Source organism: Lycorma delicatula, chromosome 4, assembly GCF_047948215.1.
Source record: "Lycorma delicatula isolate Av1 chromosome 4, ASM4794821v1, whole genome shotgun sequence".
NCBI classification, from domain to species: Eukaryota; Metazoa; Arthropoda; class Insecta; order Hemiptera; family Fulgoridae; genus Lycorma; species Lycorma delicatula.
Genome location: NC_134458.1, coordinates 69,267,589 through 69,287,172, shown reverse-complemented (window position 1 = coordinate 69,287,172; position 19,584 = coordinate 69,267,589). Strand labels below are relative to the sequence as shown.

The 19,584-nt window shown below is 29.9% G+C and overlaps 1 protein-coding gene across 3 annotated transcripts in view; it reads left to right on the top strand.

Annotated features, from left to right (window-relative positions):
- The window catches only part of LOC142323519 (uncharacterized), a 149,841-nt gene extending 137,611 nt beyond the window's left edge, over positions 1–12,230 (top strand). For 2 of the 3 annotated variants that reach the window (XM_075363282.1, XM_075363274.1), the window contains one exon: positions 11,708–12,225. The gene's annotated coding sequence lies outside the window, so the exon portion shown is untranslated. Of the gene's footprint in view, positions 1–11,707 lie in introns of all 3 variants that reach the window. The other variant, XM_075363275.1, reaches the window with a different exon arrangement.
- The last annotated feature ends 7,354 nt before the right edge of the window (positions 12,231–19,584 follow it).

Genomic DNA, 19,584 nt, shown 5'->3' with positions numbered 1-19,584 from the left:
TGTTAAATAAAATAAAACTGCGTTCTGAGGGAAGATTAAGTCTATTTTTTAATGTTATTTAATATTTATTATAACATTAAGTATGTGATTTTGTGCTGAAACCGAGAATCAAAATCGCGACTTTAAATTTTTCAGTTTTTTATTTTTATTTGCACACAATATTTCTAATAATTTCCTATGTTACTGTTTCTGTTTTGTTATATTTTCTATTTTATTTACTCCTTTTATTTGATAAAATAAACTAATTAATCTTATGAAAACTTACATTTACTAATAGTGTTAATTAGCTCTTAACATTATGTAATATTATGAAGTGCAGAAACAAATTAGAAAGTGCAGAAAGTGGTCCTGTGTCTGGTATTAAGAACATACCAGAGCTACTCACAGAAACCTGATGTCAGCAGAGTGCGCACCACTGCGCATTGGATGCACACAGTGGTGTGCTCTGCAATTTAAATTGCCATGTGGGACATACGGTGCGCCCTAGGAAATAATAAGAATGTATATACTTATTATCTAACCTGTCAAAATCTGAATATTTTGTTGTTCATGTTTGATGTATTATCCTAATCATTACATTTCTTTTACTATTTCAGTTTTATTCCTATTATTATCTTAGTTTCAATCATAGTTTTAACCCTGTTTGACTAATATTTTATTATCCAAAAAGAAGCCTCTTATTATTATAACTCTGCCAATGATAACACAAAAATGTTTTTCGCCCAAAAAGAAAACAACCATATCCACATTTTCTGATGGTCTTTCTCTGTGTTAGGAAATGGTTTTCTCTGATAGAGAAAACCATTTCCTAACAAAAAAAACAAAAAAACAATGGTGTCCTTGCTGGGCAGTATCATAATTAATTAACAATTACCAGTTACATTAATAAAATTGAATTTTTTTGATATAATTGAAGAAATTTCAATTTTTTTTTTGTGATGTTTACCAGTTGAATTTCAATGATTTGAATTATGCCTCTTACCCTCATTAGATAAAAGTATTTTAAATTGGACTTCATTCTATATTTATTTAAATAGACAACCAATAACTTAACTAAAACTTGAAAAAAATGTTTATTTGCGTACATAATTGATCTCATTAAACCTCACCAAGTTATTTCGCTTCCATTGTTAATGCATTACTCATAGAACTAGTGCTCAATAATTCATCAATAATTGAAAACATCTTGAAGTCCATTGTTAATGCATTACTCATAGAACTAGTGCTCAATAATTGAAAACATCTTGAAGTGCTCTGGTGGGATAATGAATGAATCTTGTAGATTAGTCATTCATTTGGATAAAACACTTTTAACTTTCAACAGTACAATGTATTTGAAGGTATAAGGTAAAAAATCTTACTTGTGTGACATAACGTTTGCTCTTAGATAGGCTTATTTTAAAAACTTGATTTTTAAAACCAAAATTCAGATTTTTAAAATGTGCAAATGAATTGTTGTGGTATAGTATCAAAGTCATTTCTTTATATGTCAGAACCCTTCATTTTTTTAATGCCTACCTCATAACCTACATTAACATTTTTTTTTATCATCACCTATTTATCTGATTTCATACTATTCTCATTTTTTAACTGCAATACCTCAATATCTTAATAAACACTCTCCATCCATCAATGCAGTTCATTGTGCTACAGATTTCTCTTCTTTCCAATTTACCTTAAGATCTCTCATTTCATAATTTATCAAATCAGCCAATTTTCAATATCATCCTTTAATAATATATTTTATTCCAAAGGATTCTATTCTTTTCATTTAGTCTTACTTCAACCATACTAAGCAATTTTACGAGCCATTTAACAAAATTTTGGTATATTATTAGCCACTTGTCTTAGTATTCAATTTTTCACCATCTCCTTTCTGAAAAATTCCATTATCTTTGTTTTATTTTAATTATTTTCAAAGCAAATTTCTCTTAACATTAAACCCATACCATTCAGAATTTCTTCAAACTCGTTTTTTTGCACCAAAAACAGTATCATAAGCAAGCCTTAATATTTGTGTATCGAGTGATGCTTAATTGTAGTTATCTTGGATATGCTAGTTTTAACTGGTGCTCTATACTTAGTTACTGGCAGTACATCCATCAGGCGTTTGTTATTAATTATAGGCTTGTTTTTATTGGACAGTTTTGTTTAATGAGGGTAAATTTTTCACATTTTTTCTCCTACTTACTGTAATGTTTTTTAAATGTTATTTTAAAAATGCAGTGATAAATTTAGTTAAAATTTTTATAAATATTTTATTCAGACCGATAAATAATACATTATATCACTCGGATCCAAATTGGGTATATTAATGCACACGTAAAAAAGATTCCTCCAGCATTTTTGCAGAAGGATCAAGAAAATTCACACAAAGCCCTCAAAACTAAGCAATTTTATAGTATCTAAACAAACGAAGAAGTGCTGATATAAGTTTATACTCGTGCTTGAAAGTAATAAAATAAATAAAGTCAGTACATAATATAATAATTTTAAAGGCGTTAACTGAAAAATATTGAGTACATATAAAATAAGTATAAAAGAATACATAAAATAAGGATGCATAAAATTCAAGTTTATTAAAGAAGTTTTAATTTAAAAACTTATTAAATGAGCGATATAGTTTTTTAACAGAGGATTTTAAAATTTAATTTTAAATAAACCATTTTCCAGACAAAAGATTTACATTTTATACAAGAAAATATTTTTGTGATGGTTTAACAGATGTGCATATTGTTAATCTTTAATAATAAATTATTACTTAGTTTTTTAGCAAAAATAGCTTTTTCAAATTTATAGAAAAGAAAAAAATTTTAATTTTTTTAATGTCAGTCTACATTATTCATATTTACAGGTGCTAAACAACAATCTAAAAGTCAGTTTCTGTCTCCTAAACAGTCTGATGTTTTATATGAGTTCCCAGATTCACTCCTGTAATTTTATTTTAAATAACTTTAAAAAACTTTTTAACATAAAAATATTGTATGATGATAAATTTAGCACTTTAATTATAAAAATTATGTGTTTATAATTGATAATTTTATTAGTTGAATGTTTTATTAACAGTTAAGTGTGGTATTAGTCTTGTTATCCTCCTACATACTCTTCCATGATGATTCTTACATTTATAAATAATAAGTTCATAACATCTTGTGTTAAAGTTTTCATCTTCTGCATCCACTCTTGAGATTATATTACAACTTGGAACCTTTAAACCCAGTAACAATTTGTCGCTTTACACCCTTAACAGTTTGGCACAGTTTATACTTTACTATCATTTTAAAAGCAAATTATGTTACGATAATTAAAAGATAACTTTTAAATTATATACCTAAACCAACTCGGTCGCTTGTTGCTTCTTGATGTATCCAGAATGAAACCCAAGAAAGTGACAACTATAAGAATACAGGGAATGTAAACCTGTATTAGAAAGTATCCTGTGTGCCTTTATAGATTGAAATTTACTTGTAACAGAGAAAACAGTCATACAGTATAAAAACAGGCAAAATACATTTTTATTTATAAAACAGAATAGAATTCTAAAACTAAGGACCAGTTTTTTATGCAATTTTTTTATCATTAACTGTCTCTGATATTTCAAAGACTTAATTCTTGTTTTATTATCATTATTCAATGATAAATGAAATAATAGATCAATGATATACATGTAATAATTACTATATGTAGTAATAATCATTACTACACGAGACACTTGACTCTTAATTACTGAGAATGAGTACATAGCAAACAGTACTATCAAAGAAAACAACTGACTATTACTACTCATTAATAATGAATTATACATGAAACTTTGCTAGATAAAATAAAGTATGAAGAATTTCAGTGATTATTAATCTATTCAAAACTTGAATAGGTAGCTAACCTATTCAGAAAAGCTTGAATAGGTTACGTTTCAGTTCTTGAACATCTCATGCAAGAAGGTCCTTCTCCTTTTTCTGTTTAGCCTCTGGAAACGCCGTTAAGGTATTACTTCAGACAATGCATGAGGATGATATCTATGAATGTAAATGAAGTGTAGTCTTGTACAGCCTCATAGTTTTCGAGTTGTACCTACGTAGTTTTCAAATAAACGTATTTCAAATGTAGTCTGCTTTTCAGAAATTAATAAAACTTTTAAATAAATAAACTTCCATCGTCAAAACATGTGTAGTATTTCCATTTTTTAACTAGTTGTCATATGTAAATTAGTTCTTCTTCTTGACTGATTCTTTCTCAAGAACACATTGTGGTTTTGTTAATAATGTAATCTTAAAAGAGTGAACTTAAACTTATAATGTAATATAAATTAATGTGAACATTCAGACAGTCATTATAAAATATCTACTCTTAGATACTAATATTATGAAAATAAACATTATCTAATAATACTGAATATTGCATAATGTTGTACATTTATTGATGAATATGGCACTCTATGGTGTGATGAATTAGCCACCAACATATTGAGAGGCAAGATTCACACATTGAATTTTGGTACTCAGGTTGGATGACAGACTGAACATAATTGACCATAAATTGGAATTAACTCTAGTTTTTTAATGAATGTCACATCTTCATAATTTTATTAAATCTACACGTAATTATAAAACTAATCTTATCCGATAATATTTTATAAGATAATTATCCATTGTCTAATACTATCTTAAACATGATTATGGATTCAGGAAATATATATTTATGTTTGACGTTAAAGGAAAATGTACTGTATAAAATCATCTATAACTACAATACAAACGATTGCCAACAGTTTTGGTCTGGAAACTGATGACAAATATTCACTAGGACCATTAAGAAACTTAGAATTGTTTCGGAGATTTGACACAATACAATTTAACACACAGGATTTAAATCCTAACTGATAACCTATCTTCTGACTTTGACGTTTGCCATTTTATCCTGCCCAAGAATTTATGTCTAGCCAATCCAAGTTTCAACATTCCATCTGAAACTGATATTTTAATTGTGTTCAGTCCTTTCTTAATCTCAGAAAACCGAATAAATCCATATGCAGTTATCAGTATCCAATAATACAAGAACGAGAATAGTTTAGATACTGGTTGAAAACCTTATAACCATCTTAACATGTCGACTTCAACCTTCTTTGCTTGAAGGCACGATTGACTGCTCATCTTTCATTAAAAGGTTCTGAGTAACTAAAGAGGATAATATGCCTAATAAATTGTAAGAAAATCACATTTGTGAACACCATTTTTTTTTTAAATTCTTGTCAAAATGATCGTGGAAAGTTTATTGTTACAATTTAAACACGTTAAAAAACTTAGTCAGAAAAAATTTTTCTTAAATCAATACGGATTTCTATTACACAAGTGGTACTGTTCCAAATATCATTCCATTAAATTACTGCAACATTTTATTAAAAATGAGAATATATGCACATTAGGTATGTTACGGAATAGTAGCTTAGACAAATGGAGATTCCATGGTGGTCAGGCATGATATTTTCACTCTACAAAATTGCCATTTCATCTTGCCTTCTGAAACTATCTAATGGTGGTCCCAGAGACCATTAAAACCTTCCCATTAAAAAAAACCTTTCTCTTGTCAACAAAGGTGGCCGCTGGTAATTCATCGTGGCAAGCAGAGATCAAAAACCACTTCAAAGGCTTCTTTACATTTAGAATTAATTTTGGATTTAACTCCATAGGCTCTCTTCAGTGCATTGAAAATGATTTCACTTTAAAAAATGGCTATTTCATCTCATATTTTAAAACATGTAATGGTGTCGACAATGGTCAATGTCCATTGGTAATTTGTCATAGCTGGCAGAAATCAAAAACCACTTCAAAGGCTTCTACACATTAGAATTAGTTTCAGACTTAACTGTGGAGGGTTTCATCTGCACAGAGAAGACGACTTCATGTTGGACATTCCAAACTGTTTTCTCTTAATGGAACAAACTTTATCCCTCTTTCAGCGGATTATGAGAAAGCAGGATAGTGTTAAATATCATCATCATCATGTCATAAGAAAAACTGTTCTTAATTTTGAGAAACTATTTACTATACTCAGAGAAATTGTAGCTAAACTCAATGTTCATTATATACTGTATTTTCTGATTCAAGGGATCCACAACCACTGACTACTGGATACCTATTTATAGGATCTCCACTGACAATCTCTAAACCTGATATCATTGAACAAATCACTTAGGCCATTAGCAATTAATTAAAATTTTACATAATCTATATGGAATATTTGGTCTAAGGATTACTTACAGAAGTTACAATGTAACAAATGGCAAACTATTAAGAAATTTATGTGAAGGTTTAGTTTTAATATTATTTTAACTACTTCCTTACAATGGAAGTACGGCTTGATAACAAACATTTATGGGATCAGACAACCTAGTACATGTCATTGATGTAAAAGCCACAAATGGAGTAATTCATAGGCCAATAAACAAATTGAAACTGTATCGATTTTGAAGAATTGAATAAATATTTTGTTGTTCTTATGTGGTAACATAAGAACAGTCTTTGTTCTTTTATTTAACATGTAATTCTTATTTGAGTTCACTTATCCATTGTAGATACTCAAATCTACAAGAGAAGCATTACGTAATTGTGTTCATTATGCATTATACGTTTTGGTTTCTCAAGTAATTTACTTATTAGGAAGTTTCCAGCTTTACAGTAACTTGCCTATATAAGAAATTCATCCAATATATTTGTGGTTTATTACTCTTAATAGCGACTTAAATAAGAACTCATCTAGGCATGAATAAAGTGTTTTGACATCTTTATGAGTTCTACTCTGCAAGAAGTCAATCTTCTAAAATGATGACTTTAATTACCACCCCTATCAAGCGATTTACTTAAGAAATCCAATTTTTCAAGCAATGACTTAAGTAGCAAACTACCATTAAGCAATTTACTTAAGGAATCCAATTCATACACCAATTTAGTTGTTAAGAAGTTGGCCAGCTTTCCCACGACTTGCCTAAATAAGAAATCCATCCAGTATATTTGCAGTTTATTGCGCCTATTAGTCACTTCCTTATACAGTAAATCCTGTAATACATGTTCTTGTGTAAGAATTATTTGCTTAACCTTTAACAAATAAAATAAAAGAATAAAAGCAGGGTTGAAAGTAACTGGATCTTTTTTTAGGCACACTTAAAAATATTTTGATATCAAATGGGTATTTGATCTTATTGGAGGATTTAGAAGAGCCATTGCAAATAATATCTTCAACAATATCCTTACACTGCATCAATTAATGACATGAAATCTAGCTAGTGAGACAACTTTAAGTTAAAATACAACAAAATATTGTAATTCATAATATTAGCAAAATGATCAAAGTCTCAATGTATCCAGTTTTATTTTTCAGATATCAATTTTTAATGTTTTTTTACCAATATGTTAGACATTATAATAAATTATAATTATTTTTTTATGACCTGGCATAACTAGAAAATAGTAATAGTAAGTAACTTAACACGAGTTTCAAGTCATTGCTGAAACCAACAAAACCACTTATAGAACATGTATCAAATACCAGGATTAGTTTAGAAGGCTGATTTCTTCACTGAACAGAATGTACTCTGCATATTATCAAGCCCACCAAGGTATAAGTGATATTTAACCCTACAAATCACACCTCTATTCTGTTTACCATAGAGACCGGTGGTATGTATTCTAATAATAAGAAATAATAGTACAAACAGTTTATTTAGGATTACTGACACTTACCTTCTCTTCTTTGAAATGTAGGATTGCGTTGTGGACTTCCCATCAAGTCAAACTCTGTAGTATCATTCCTGGTTCAAAACTTACACTTGCTCCAGACTGTCATTGATATACAAGTTGATGACTTGGGTATGCATCTGTAGATAAGTAGATCTTTATTACCATATGATTTCAGTTAAAAAAAAAAAAAAATTGTATAATTATACTAATGTAGAATGAAAAGTGTCTTAGATAATAACTACTACCTCCATAAATATACTGGATACTTAAACTAACTACCTTCTCACCACTAACTTCTCATACCTTTTTCAAGCTAAAAGCGGTTTGCTGATCAGTAAAACAAAAACTTTAGAAACCTTCCTAAAACAATAAAAAATTTTAATTCTTTCAAATTAGTAAAACTTGTACTTTCAGGAACTGTTCATGGAGTTCAAATAAATATCCACCTTCAAGTGTTCAGAAACAACTTTAATATTTGGCCAAATGTTAGGATCGATCAGCATTAAGTTTCAAGTAATATTCTTTTAAATGAACATATTGTTGCTGTCCTGCCAAAAGTTACTAACTGCACTTTTTCACTAAGCAAGGTACGTGAAGTTAAGACTCAAATGAATTTTAAAAATAAATTCTTATTAAAATGAATGTTACAGTACTTTTTATAATAAAAACATAAATAATTTTATATTCTACTTGTATATTGAATTATAACAGTTACAGGTTTTAAAATAATTTAAAAAAAAATGTTTTTGGGCTTAGACCTTTTTGAATATTAATGGTTTCTCTACTTTATTTCATGATCACAGAAATTAAAATGCAAATTACAATATCAGAATAGAAAAATATTAACAAAACACCTGCTCATATTAGAACTAGTGTTCATATTTTTGGAAAATTTTTTTAATGTAATTTAACCAATCGATACATCAACAAACTGCTACTAATAATTCTAAACAGTAATGTTAGTTCATTAAAACACCTGGGAAATTAATACAGAAATAAACAGAGCCAATAATAATGTATAACAATAATTAATCTAATACAACTAAGAATTACTGTGAATTTAATAAAAAAAAAGATAAAAATCTTTGCTTTTTTTAAAAAAAAGATTAAGTTTTTAAATTCCAATAACTTTCTACTTCACTTTCTTCTGACATATGTGGTTCTGGTAGAATATTATTGCCGTACTTCTTTGCTACAGTCGGTAAATTAAAATACTGACTGACTTCTCTGACTCAACAGCTGTATGCATGGAGTTATGTTCCCTATGACTGTGGCTGGATTCAAGAAACTTGTGCTCTATAACTTCAGTATCTGTATTTGCTCTATCTTTATTGTTTTCTTTTGCTTTATTACAGTCGGCTTTCCTCTTCTGGTGACTATAATACTCCTGTTTCAGTTCACCTTTCTTAACTTCATCTTTCATTTCTTTATATTTTTTGTATAGTGCACATATATGACCCTTTGGTTTAAAAAAAGATAAATTATATTTTTTGAAAAAGTATGTGCAGTACACAGACTGACAGACTGGTTTTATTTGTTTATTGTTACAAATTCCTTTATAAATAAAATACAATTTTAAAATCGACAGATTTTTATCCAAATATCTTCTGCTGCTAGACTTCCTACAATAATGTGACTCCGTTGCAGGGAAACTCTCATTGTGCTGTTTAAGATAATTCATTTGGTCTTCAGAGTGTTTGTTTCCAAGAGTGAATGTACTCCTCTTATCCTTGCCCACAAAGGTTCCACAATCATTCTTCCCATCTAAAGATTTCAGAATCGGTCCATTAGAAATAAACAAAGTTTTTTCAAAAAACACCTTTGATACATCCTAACTCTAGTATCCATTTTATTAAAAAAATAAGATTTTTACATGAACAAAATGCTTATATAATCTGTCACTTTCTGAAAACTTATGTTGGCATGAGAATTTTGTTTATGGTTTTATAAGGTTCACAGGAATATCTCATCTTTTTCACAAGGTTCTTCCATTTTGATTTATCTCCTTTTCTCCATCTTTTTAGACGGTTGCTTTGAGTTTCTTTCTGATTAACGCAATCATTATTTGGGTTTTTATTCAGGGTTAAATCACTAATCCCAGGGTCAGAGTTTTCATTGATAGAAAGGGATGAACCATTTTCTGAATAAGTCTTCTTTGTCGCTAAACATAGCTTTGTTTTCAAGCGATGCAGTTTTTTTCAGAAGCATTATCACGTTTATGGTGAGAACTAACATTTAAAACACTTTTTGAATGCCCCTACGTATTACTTGAAAATGTACTGCTGTTTTCTTCACAGTTGGTAAGAAATTTGGATCTTTATCTGTATAATCATTGAATGAATAAGTGCTATTTTCAACACTACCAACAAGTTCTTTAAGTAAATCTTCCACATCTTTACTGTTATCCATCATAACCTTCCTGGCATTTTTAATACAAATTCCTTTTTTCACTTAAGTAATAAACAAAAATTAGTAGTACATTAAAAAAAAATTAAAATGATGACCTCCAAAGTTATACAAATTTTTTTGAATAACCAAGATTTACAGAATATTAACATGCAATGTAGTAACAAGAAGACACTCACAGTAACAAGATACCCATTGCACAGGTTAAAAATAGAGTGAACATAAAAAATGTTTCCCTCCAACTATTAATGGTACTACAAACTACATTGATGAGGGTGTTATTATTATTATTATACCAAAACTCACTGATATTGACTTCTTACACAAACCAAATTACCTTATTTTTACACTTACAGATTTTCTCATATTTTAATTATGATACGCAGCTAATGATTTTTTTTCCTTAAAAACTACATGAAAAATTATCTCAATAAAATACTGAATTTTTTACTTTTGGCATGATAGTAACAATATTGTTCTACCGTTTAGTTAAGGGGTTTTCTTTTGAAAATGAGTTGAACATATTTTAAGTATCCAAAAATACTTTTACACTTGGCGTACTCTTACATTTAGTAAACATCACTAACATTAAGACTTTGGATATTACTGGTTTCTGATTAAATTTAAACTTTAAATTAAATCAGTAAAGAAATAATGGAAGGTAGTATTAGGAAAATTAAAAATTTTAAATTCATTGATTCAAATAAAAAAGGCTTTAAATGTTTAATAATGAATTATTATTAAATTAATATTATTTTATGAAACATGTTCCAACTGAGTGAACAATACAAATTAGAATACAATGTTTGGGATTGTACCAAGAATAAATGTTATCAAAATTTGAACCATTAAGGTTTACAAAAGAAATTGTGTATTAAAAAAGATTGAATAATGTAAGATTCACAAATGATAATAAAAACATATGCTATTACTAGGAAAAATTATTCAGCTGTCTGTGAAGTATCAGAAACGGAAATTTGTAAAACTTTAACTAATTTGAATTAAAAACCTGAATATGTGTATCATGTTTAAGCAAAATTTGTGTCACGCTTCTGATCAAGAAAGAAACATTTCTGTCAGAGTAGTTTTCTGTTCGAGTGTAGAAACATTTTTTTCTCAAACAGTTTCTTTTTTCATAAAGTTTCTTTCTCGTACAGAAACATCTCTGTTTGAGTACTTTGACAGTAAAAAAAAAAAATTTGTAGTATTTTAAGGTGTAATTGTCCAAAAGTACAACTATGGTTTGGAAACCAAAACATCGAAGAGGAAGAAAAAAATGAATTTTTTGTTAGTATTATGAGAATCTGTAATATGAAGTAATTTGAGAATGGGTGAAAAGAAACTGTTGGAGGCATTGGTCAGTAATTTAAGGGTGCTTCAAATGCTCATGTATTAACTTTTGTATGAATTTTTAGTGAGATGTGCTGTAAAATTTTTTTCTCAATTCTCCTATCTCTTGTAAAAAGATATACTTTCATTTTGCAAAGCCATACTTAACTTTTAATACTGCTGTTTTAAAACAAAAAAAAACTTTTACTAATGCACGTAATGTTTTATTTCTGTTTCAGGAAGCTTACAGACAGTGAAAAATGCTCAGAGTAATGCAGCAACAGTACAGGAAAATACTTTGTAAGAGATAAGCCAGAATAATGAGCAAATTACAGAGTATTTCTGAAATAATCTTTCCCTCTAGACAGCACTTTTAGAGGACAAAATTTACAAGGAAGGTAACTGGAATATTTACAAACTGGTAACTGAAGATTTTTTTTAATACATATGTTGAGATTAGTAATCAAAATAATTTAATGGTATTAACCATGTTAAGTGGACAGAGGATCTAAAAGAAATATCTGATGTGGACACCATATGACTTCCTTCTACACCTATTAAATTACATATATTTTTTTTTATTTCTTTTTTTAATTTTTTTTAAAATTATTATTATTGTATTTTAACAAAAATAAAAACCCTAATATTTTCCATCTAATATTTACATCTCATCAGTTATCTAAAATTAATTATAGTAATATAAGTTTCATACACTTCATAATTTATCCATCAATTTTATTAATATAATATAATCATGAATTTTAGCAAAATAATAGCACAGAACTTAATCAGTGATGTAATTTTTTTGTCTATAATATTTGAAATAATTATTTTTGGAGTAAATGCAATAACTGTTATTTTTCTATATATATATATATATAAAGTAAAATTGGGTAAACATGAAAAGGTTTTATTGGAAAATAAACTTTTTTTAGGTTTGAAATAAAAAACTTTGTTAATTTACCAATAAACAAATAAATTCTAGTTAACTTAGAGAATGTAGAGAATTTAATTGTGGGAAAATTGATGTAAATAACTTCTATTGAAATTAAACACAAATTTTAGAAGTTTTTAATTTAAAAAAAACGTTTAATTAGGTTTTTCATAAAACCTAAGTGAGATAGAGGTCTGGAACCAATTTTATTCTATTTAGGAAGTACCAAATTTACCTCTCAATTTGTTCCCCAAGAATTCTATTGCAATTTAATTTCACAGGGGGAGTAGAAAGCAGGGCTAAATGTTTCACGAGCCAAAACTCGCTAAGGAATTGTTTTCTAACGTATGATTTATATGAACAATGTTTTTCTTATTTTTGGCTATAGAATTATCTCCTGAGAGATTGTCAAGCAATTTGGAATCACTCTGTATAAATCCTCTTTTAAAAATATTCTTTTATAATTTAAGGTAATTCTTTTATAATTTACTCCTGAAATAGGTATGTAGTATTTGATTTTAAAAACTATTCAAATTTTTTGATCATAGTGCACCATGGATATCAAAATTGATATCTAAACATTTAAACTAACTAAACATTTCTGACACGTATGTACAACATCAGTGCCAAGAAAACTAAAATTTTACCAACTTTTGTTAATTTTTTATTTTATAATAAACTTTTTAATAATTTCTTTATATAATCTATTTTTGTGGTGTATTATTGATTCTAAACCATGCCAGTGTAACATGTCATTATATTGAAATTATTTTCTTATTTTAGAAACATCAAGTTCTTGTAATTTATTTTAATATTTAAAAATAAATTAACTTTCAGTATCGTATTTATTTTCAAATTTTCTATAATATTTATCTTAAATGTTGAGTAATTCTTTTTGCAATATAATTTTCAAAGTAATTTCATCATCAATAAAAATTAACAAATCTCTTCAACATTATTTATCAAATTTATACATTACATTTCTTGTATTTTTGTTAAAAATAATACAATCTTTGTCAATTACAACCATATTCATGTTAATACTATGTATTATATTTATTTGATTATGATTATTTACTGACAGCTGCCAAAGTAACAAAGGACATGAGCGTCGATCCATTGGAAAATTTCTTAACTCCATTGGACACTTTGCCTTAATTGTTAACCTGTCAGACATAAAACGAGTATTGGAGGTTTCAATTACAAATAATACATTGTAGAGACTTCCGTCAATTAAATTGAGGCTAAGATTAATAAGAACACACAAACACACAATTTTAGGAAATGTTCTACTGCTGAAAATAAAGAAGAAAGTTCACGTACATAAACATAGGTGTTCGAATAACTAACCGCTTGTGGTTAGTTATTACACCAAACTGAGGTGTAATACCTCAGTTAGGTGTAATTATTCTATATATTAACTTTGCTGGTTCATATTTTGTAATAAATAAGACAATGTCCAGTTGATGATTAAATATTAATTTTAATAAGTTTTAATGTGCATTACATGTTAACATTTAAATATAATTTTACATTACATTGTTGAAATAGATATGTCTTAATGAATGTGCATGTTGACAGTAAGAACTCTAAATTTAGACTGAACAATGCATTAATAATAATGAATTACTAATATAAAATGTCAGCTGGTAAAATAGGCTAGCTACAATACACAAATACACAAATTTATTTAGTTTTACAAAAGAGTAAGAACGAGACAGTATGTATTTATAAATTAATAAAAAGAAAAAGAGAGTGAGTCTTTTTAATAGGTTTGGAAACACTTCGTTAGAGTGTCGTCTGGCGAAAGATTTTGCTCTTTTTTCTGCACCTTCTGTAAAATTAATCTGAACTGTGATTCTGAATTAAAGGGTAAATAGAGTGGTTTTATATGAAATCTGACTTGAAAAATTGGAATCATTTTCAGTGATACAAATCAATAAAGTAGATATTTTAGAAACAATATTTTACAATATTAACTTACAAATACGTAAATAAACTGTTGAAAATATCCTTCGCCATAGAGAATGTACAATACACTACCTGACAAACAATATTGTTTCATTTAATATCTTAAAATTTTAAAGTTTCTGTGAATTTATTCATAATCAGAATCAAATTCTCTATAAATTTTGATTAAAACTTCTACATTTTTATTACCCATTTAAGAAATTTATTTTATGCAAAACATAATCCAGTGTGGTTTCTGAAATCAATCTTTTATCTTTTACCCTAAATTTTTTGAAAAGTACTAGAAATACAGTTCTAGAACTTTAATTTTTCAGGTCAAATTTCATATAAAACCGCTAAATTTATTTCTTAATTTGGGTCCCAAGAATTACAATCTCGGTTAATTTTACAACCCAAATTTTTATAAAAAAACTCACACTAGACAGAAACTGTCAAGGCACGTCAGGCTGCTCATTTGGACAAATTACATGTGTAGCAGTGCCTTAATGGGAGTTCACATACTGAGAAATGTGTTTCTCAATCTACTAACTGACAAAACAAAACTACTTTTGTTTATGAGCATAGTTTGTTTAGTTTGTTTATGAGCACTCCTGCATCTGTACATTTTCTCATGCTGAACAATCTATCGAGTTCTTTCATTCACAATATTACTCAAACTTGAAGAAAAAAATCTCAAGTCTATTAATCTACAAATGTTTTGTTACCCGTGTGTCTTTTTTTAAAAAAAATAAGACCTAATAATCAATATATGTATTGTCATTTAATTTTAAAAAAATCATTTAAAAATAGAAAGTATTTATATGATAAAATATATATTCAGTCATTATTTAACTTACTAAATAAGATAAATTGCATTTTGTAAATTACTAGTATTCAGATGTTAAAATTTGAGATTTTAAATGGCTACCGCTTTAAAGATCAGAATTATTTTCTGTTTACTTATAAAGTGTGAATACCAAATTTTGATTCAATATCTTATCAGATGAGAAATTAGTAGTTCGTATATATATTTGAGTATTTTGTATAAGGGGAGTTAGTAGCAACTCAATTATTCTAAGGGATGCGACTATTCATACCTCAAGTTAAATAAATTCATCCAGCTAATTCCATTTTATATTTGTCCGTCATTATTCTTTTATACATGATGTAATGATATAAATCTTGTAAAATCCCTTTTCTTAGATGTTCTCCTACTCCAGACCATAGGCGTGTCCACAGTGGGTGCCAAGGCACCACCACACATTCTCAGAGGGATGCCAAAATTAGGTACTGAGTACCTACTATGAAAAAAAGTTGAAAAAAAGGCAAATTAAAATCTTTTTTCTTTAATATTTATGGCAATGATAAATATGGACATTGCAATTTCTTAGAAAAATAAGCAAAGTATGCATAAGATTTTATAAATTAAAATCGATTAGTGATTATTTGGTACGACTTGAACATTGAACATAGCTATTGTAATATATATCTAAAATACCAGTAATAGAAAAAAAAAATAGTACATTATAGTCATTGTAGAATGGAACACAGGAATTAAAGTAACCCAAGGTGCATATCAGCATATGTACTTTTTTGTAATCCCCTCAAGCATAAAGATAAAGTGGCATTTCAGTTTCACGCAGCGGTACTAACAATTTATTTTATGCCGGGATGTAACAAAAAAGAATTTTAGGTACTCTAGTGCATAGTGCCTCTAGAGGACAGTAGATGGAATTTTTCATAGGAGTCTTTTCTATAAGAGAGTAAACCTTTAACTGAGTAATTTTTTCTTATTGCATATAAGTTGTAAGAAGAAGTCTGTGATCAGTGGAGTGTAAAGTGTAATTGTGTCACCTACTTTTTTAGCTGAATTAATACAGTACATGTTATAAATTATAACTAATTTTTTTTCATATCAGTGTTGTGCATTTATGTAAGCTATTGAATTAACGTGAATATGTCGAAAAAACCATTTAGGGATGAAAAACTCTATCTTATATGTTCACTGTTATGTTCATTGCCTTAACCTTTCTCTCTTGTGAGTGCTTGCACAAACCACAAAAAAATCCTGAAATTTTTTAATTTTTTGGCGTGATATAGTTGATTTATAGTTTCATCAAAGGCAGTCTGAAAAGACATGCTGTATTTTGTACAGCAAATAAAAACTCTCAATCATTTTCTTAGACACATTGGGTTTGTTGTTCGGAAGCAGTCGTTATCATGCATGAGCAGCTTTACTTTATTATAAAATCTATTGAGAAATCAGTTGAAGATTCATCTGATTCAAAAACAAGAGTTAAAGAAAAAGGAATTTTACATCCAATTAAATCTTTTGATTTTATTATAGCTTTACAAATTACACATCCCATCCTTCAGGTCATCTTAAAAGCGAACAAAACTCTTCAGTCACAAGACATAGATTTATGCCAAGCTATAGAAGAAGTTGAAAGTTTGACTATTGCTTTAGATGAGTTAAGAATAAAAGAAACTGAAAATCCTAAGGTCAGAACATGTCCACCCGACCCAGGGCATCCAGCATGCACCTCCGCGCATCCTGGAACCTTGTACAACAGAAGAAGAGATGGTACAGAGTTTCCTCCACATCGCAGGCTGGACAGCGGTCTGAATGGTTAAGAGCGAACATAAAAAGATACAACCTGTAACCACCATGTCCGATTAGGAATTGCATAAGACTATAATCAATTGATCCGTGAGTCCTACAGCACCAACTCCTTACATTCCCAATCAGACAGTAAGTCCACCGACCTTTCTCTCCTGCATCCCACCGTTCTTGCCAAGTATTCATCAACTCTTGTAAATTGGCCACAATCAATCTCTTCTTTGCCGAAGAAGGAAGTATCCTTAATTCTCTATGCTTCCTTCTGTAAGCAATTAGCAGGTCAATTGGCAATTCGCAGTACCTCTGCAGCCTCTCTTGAGACTATGATAAGTTGCCAAAATCCAGAGGAAGCATCTCCTATGCAGTGCAGTAAGTATTCCCATCTACCTTTTATACCTCAGAACATCTTCCCAGATCTCTGCTCCGTATAAGACGGAAGAATATACCACACTTGAAAATAACCTTCTCCTGAGTTCTCCAGGCCTCCTGGTGTTCGGAAGTAAGATGGTAACTGCACGCATTGTCCTCTCTGCTCTTATAACTTTCCATAACATGGACTGTGTACCTCAATCGAGCATAAATCCAGATGCCAAGGTATTTAATAGGCATTCTGGAATCAACCCTCCTTCCCGCCAGTTCCAATGACAGTGTTTGATGTCTTTTCTTAGAGATGATAGGTACTATCTTCATCTTTTTAGGGGCTATCCCAAGGCCAACCCCAGCCATCCAAGTGCTGATCCTAGTATACAAAGCCTGAATTTTCTCCACAATCTCACCCTTTGTGGTAGCTCCGATTGTATGTACTACATCATCCACATAGCCAACCACAGTAACATCCTGTGGATATGAAATTTAGAGGACTCCATCATATATTGTATTCCATAAGGTTGGTCTAAGGACTGACCCCTGCGACACACTCCGATCAATGGTCCTTACAATCGTGCCATTCTCTGCCACATAAGTCAGTTGCCTGTCTCTTAAGTAAGACAATAATAATTTTAACAGATATGCAGAAACCTGTAGATTGCGGAAAGCATTTTCAATGGCGTCCAACTCCACCAATGCACACATTTTACGCTCCACAAGATACATCCAAGCCGTGCCTATCACCTCCTCCACCGCATCAAGTGCAAACCTTGCCAGCTTGAAAACCATAAGCACCATTAACTTAAGGCCTAGTTATAATTAAAGAACAATACACTTATATATTGTAAGGGAATAACTTTCTTATTTATGATTATGGTTTACACAACTATAATAAAATTATGATACGTTCAACAATAAGAAACATACAACTTCTTTCTGTGAACGACACAATTTTCAGTTATGCTAATCACTGAAAAATAGTTCCTAATTAGTTCATTCAACTGCTTACAATATATAGCTTAGTCAGAAATTATATATTTACACTTGTTTATTGCATCACAGTTCAGCAAACTGAAGCAATATATACTATGATGTATCGAGAACTGATTAATTATGCACAGTCAATAATCTTGTACTAAATCTAACATTCTCAGTATCAGATTTTGAGCTGGCAAACATTAATGCCTTTCCAGATATCAGTATGACAACCTGTATCTTTCATTTTACACAATCCATTTGAGGAATGTTACAAATAAGGGGCTGATTGAATCATACTTGGATATGGATCACCCGTGAATAAGACACCAGATACAAGAGATAATAGATGGCATTAACATTTATTCTTTTGCAAGATTTAACACTATGGTATGGAAATTATTAAAACATAAGTTCAGTGAAGAAGTCCTGAAGGTAACGTCATACATTAAAGATACATACATCATTAATTGGCTTGCAAGAGAGCTGTGGCTCCAATAAACCCTCTTGCAGTCCTAACCCCCCATATTAAATCTAAAGGCTGTGTAATCAGCCGAGTTAGAGTTCATAAGTGCCTAGGTGTTTTGTTAGTCGAAAAGTTGCTGTTTAGTAACCGCATTAGGCAACTAGCGGCTGACACCATCTCAGTGATGCACAAACTTAGGAGGATTGTTTGAAAAGACTATGGGTTGTCGGGTTGTCAAATGTACATAGTGTCTTCGAAAGCATGACTTCTTATGCGGCACCCTTTTGGGCGTGTCGGTTGGATATGTATAGAGTACTTCTTCAAAATTTAAGGAGTGCCCAGCACAGAGCCATAATTGTATGCACTGGTGTTTTTAAAACAACCTCCTACGAGGCTACCACTGAATTGGGAAAGGCTCTCCCAATTGATTTAGTGGTGAAAGTTCGAGCAGCCATGTGGAAATTGCCAAGAAGCCAGGAGGCCGAGGTATTTGGGATGCGGTTTTGAGCCGGGCCAGTATCAGAACAGAACGGTGATCACAATGCAACGGTTCTAAATTTTGTTAAGTTGCCCACCTCCTGTCTACGGAAGAGGCTGCAGAGCCTCGCGATGGAAGCATGGCAGCTGGAATGGGACACCACGACTAAGGGAAGATCCTTATATAAATAAGATTATACAGGATTTGGGGGATGGTATGCCTCGAGCTCGTTTTTAAGGGAAAGAGGTGCCTGGGTGCTCACCAACCACCCTAACTCAAACCAATATCCGTTTCGGTTCCACCTGACAGCTGATGAGTTGTGCGTCT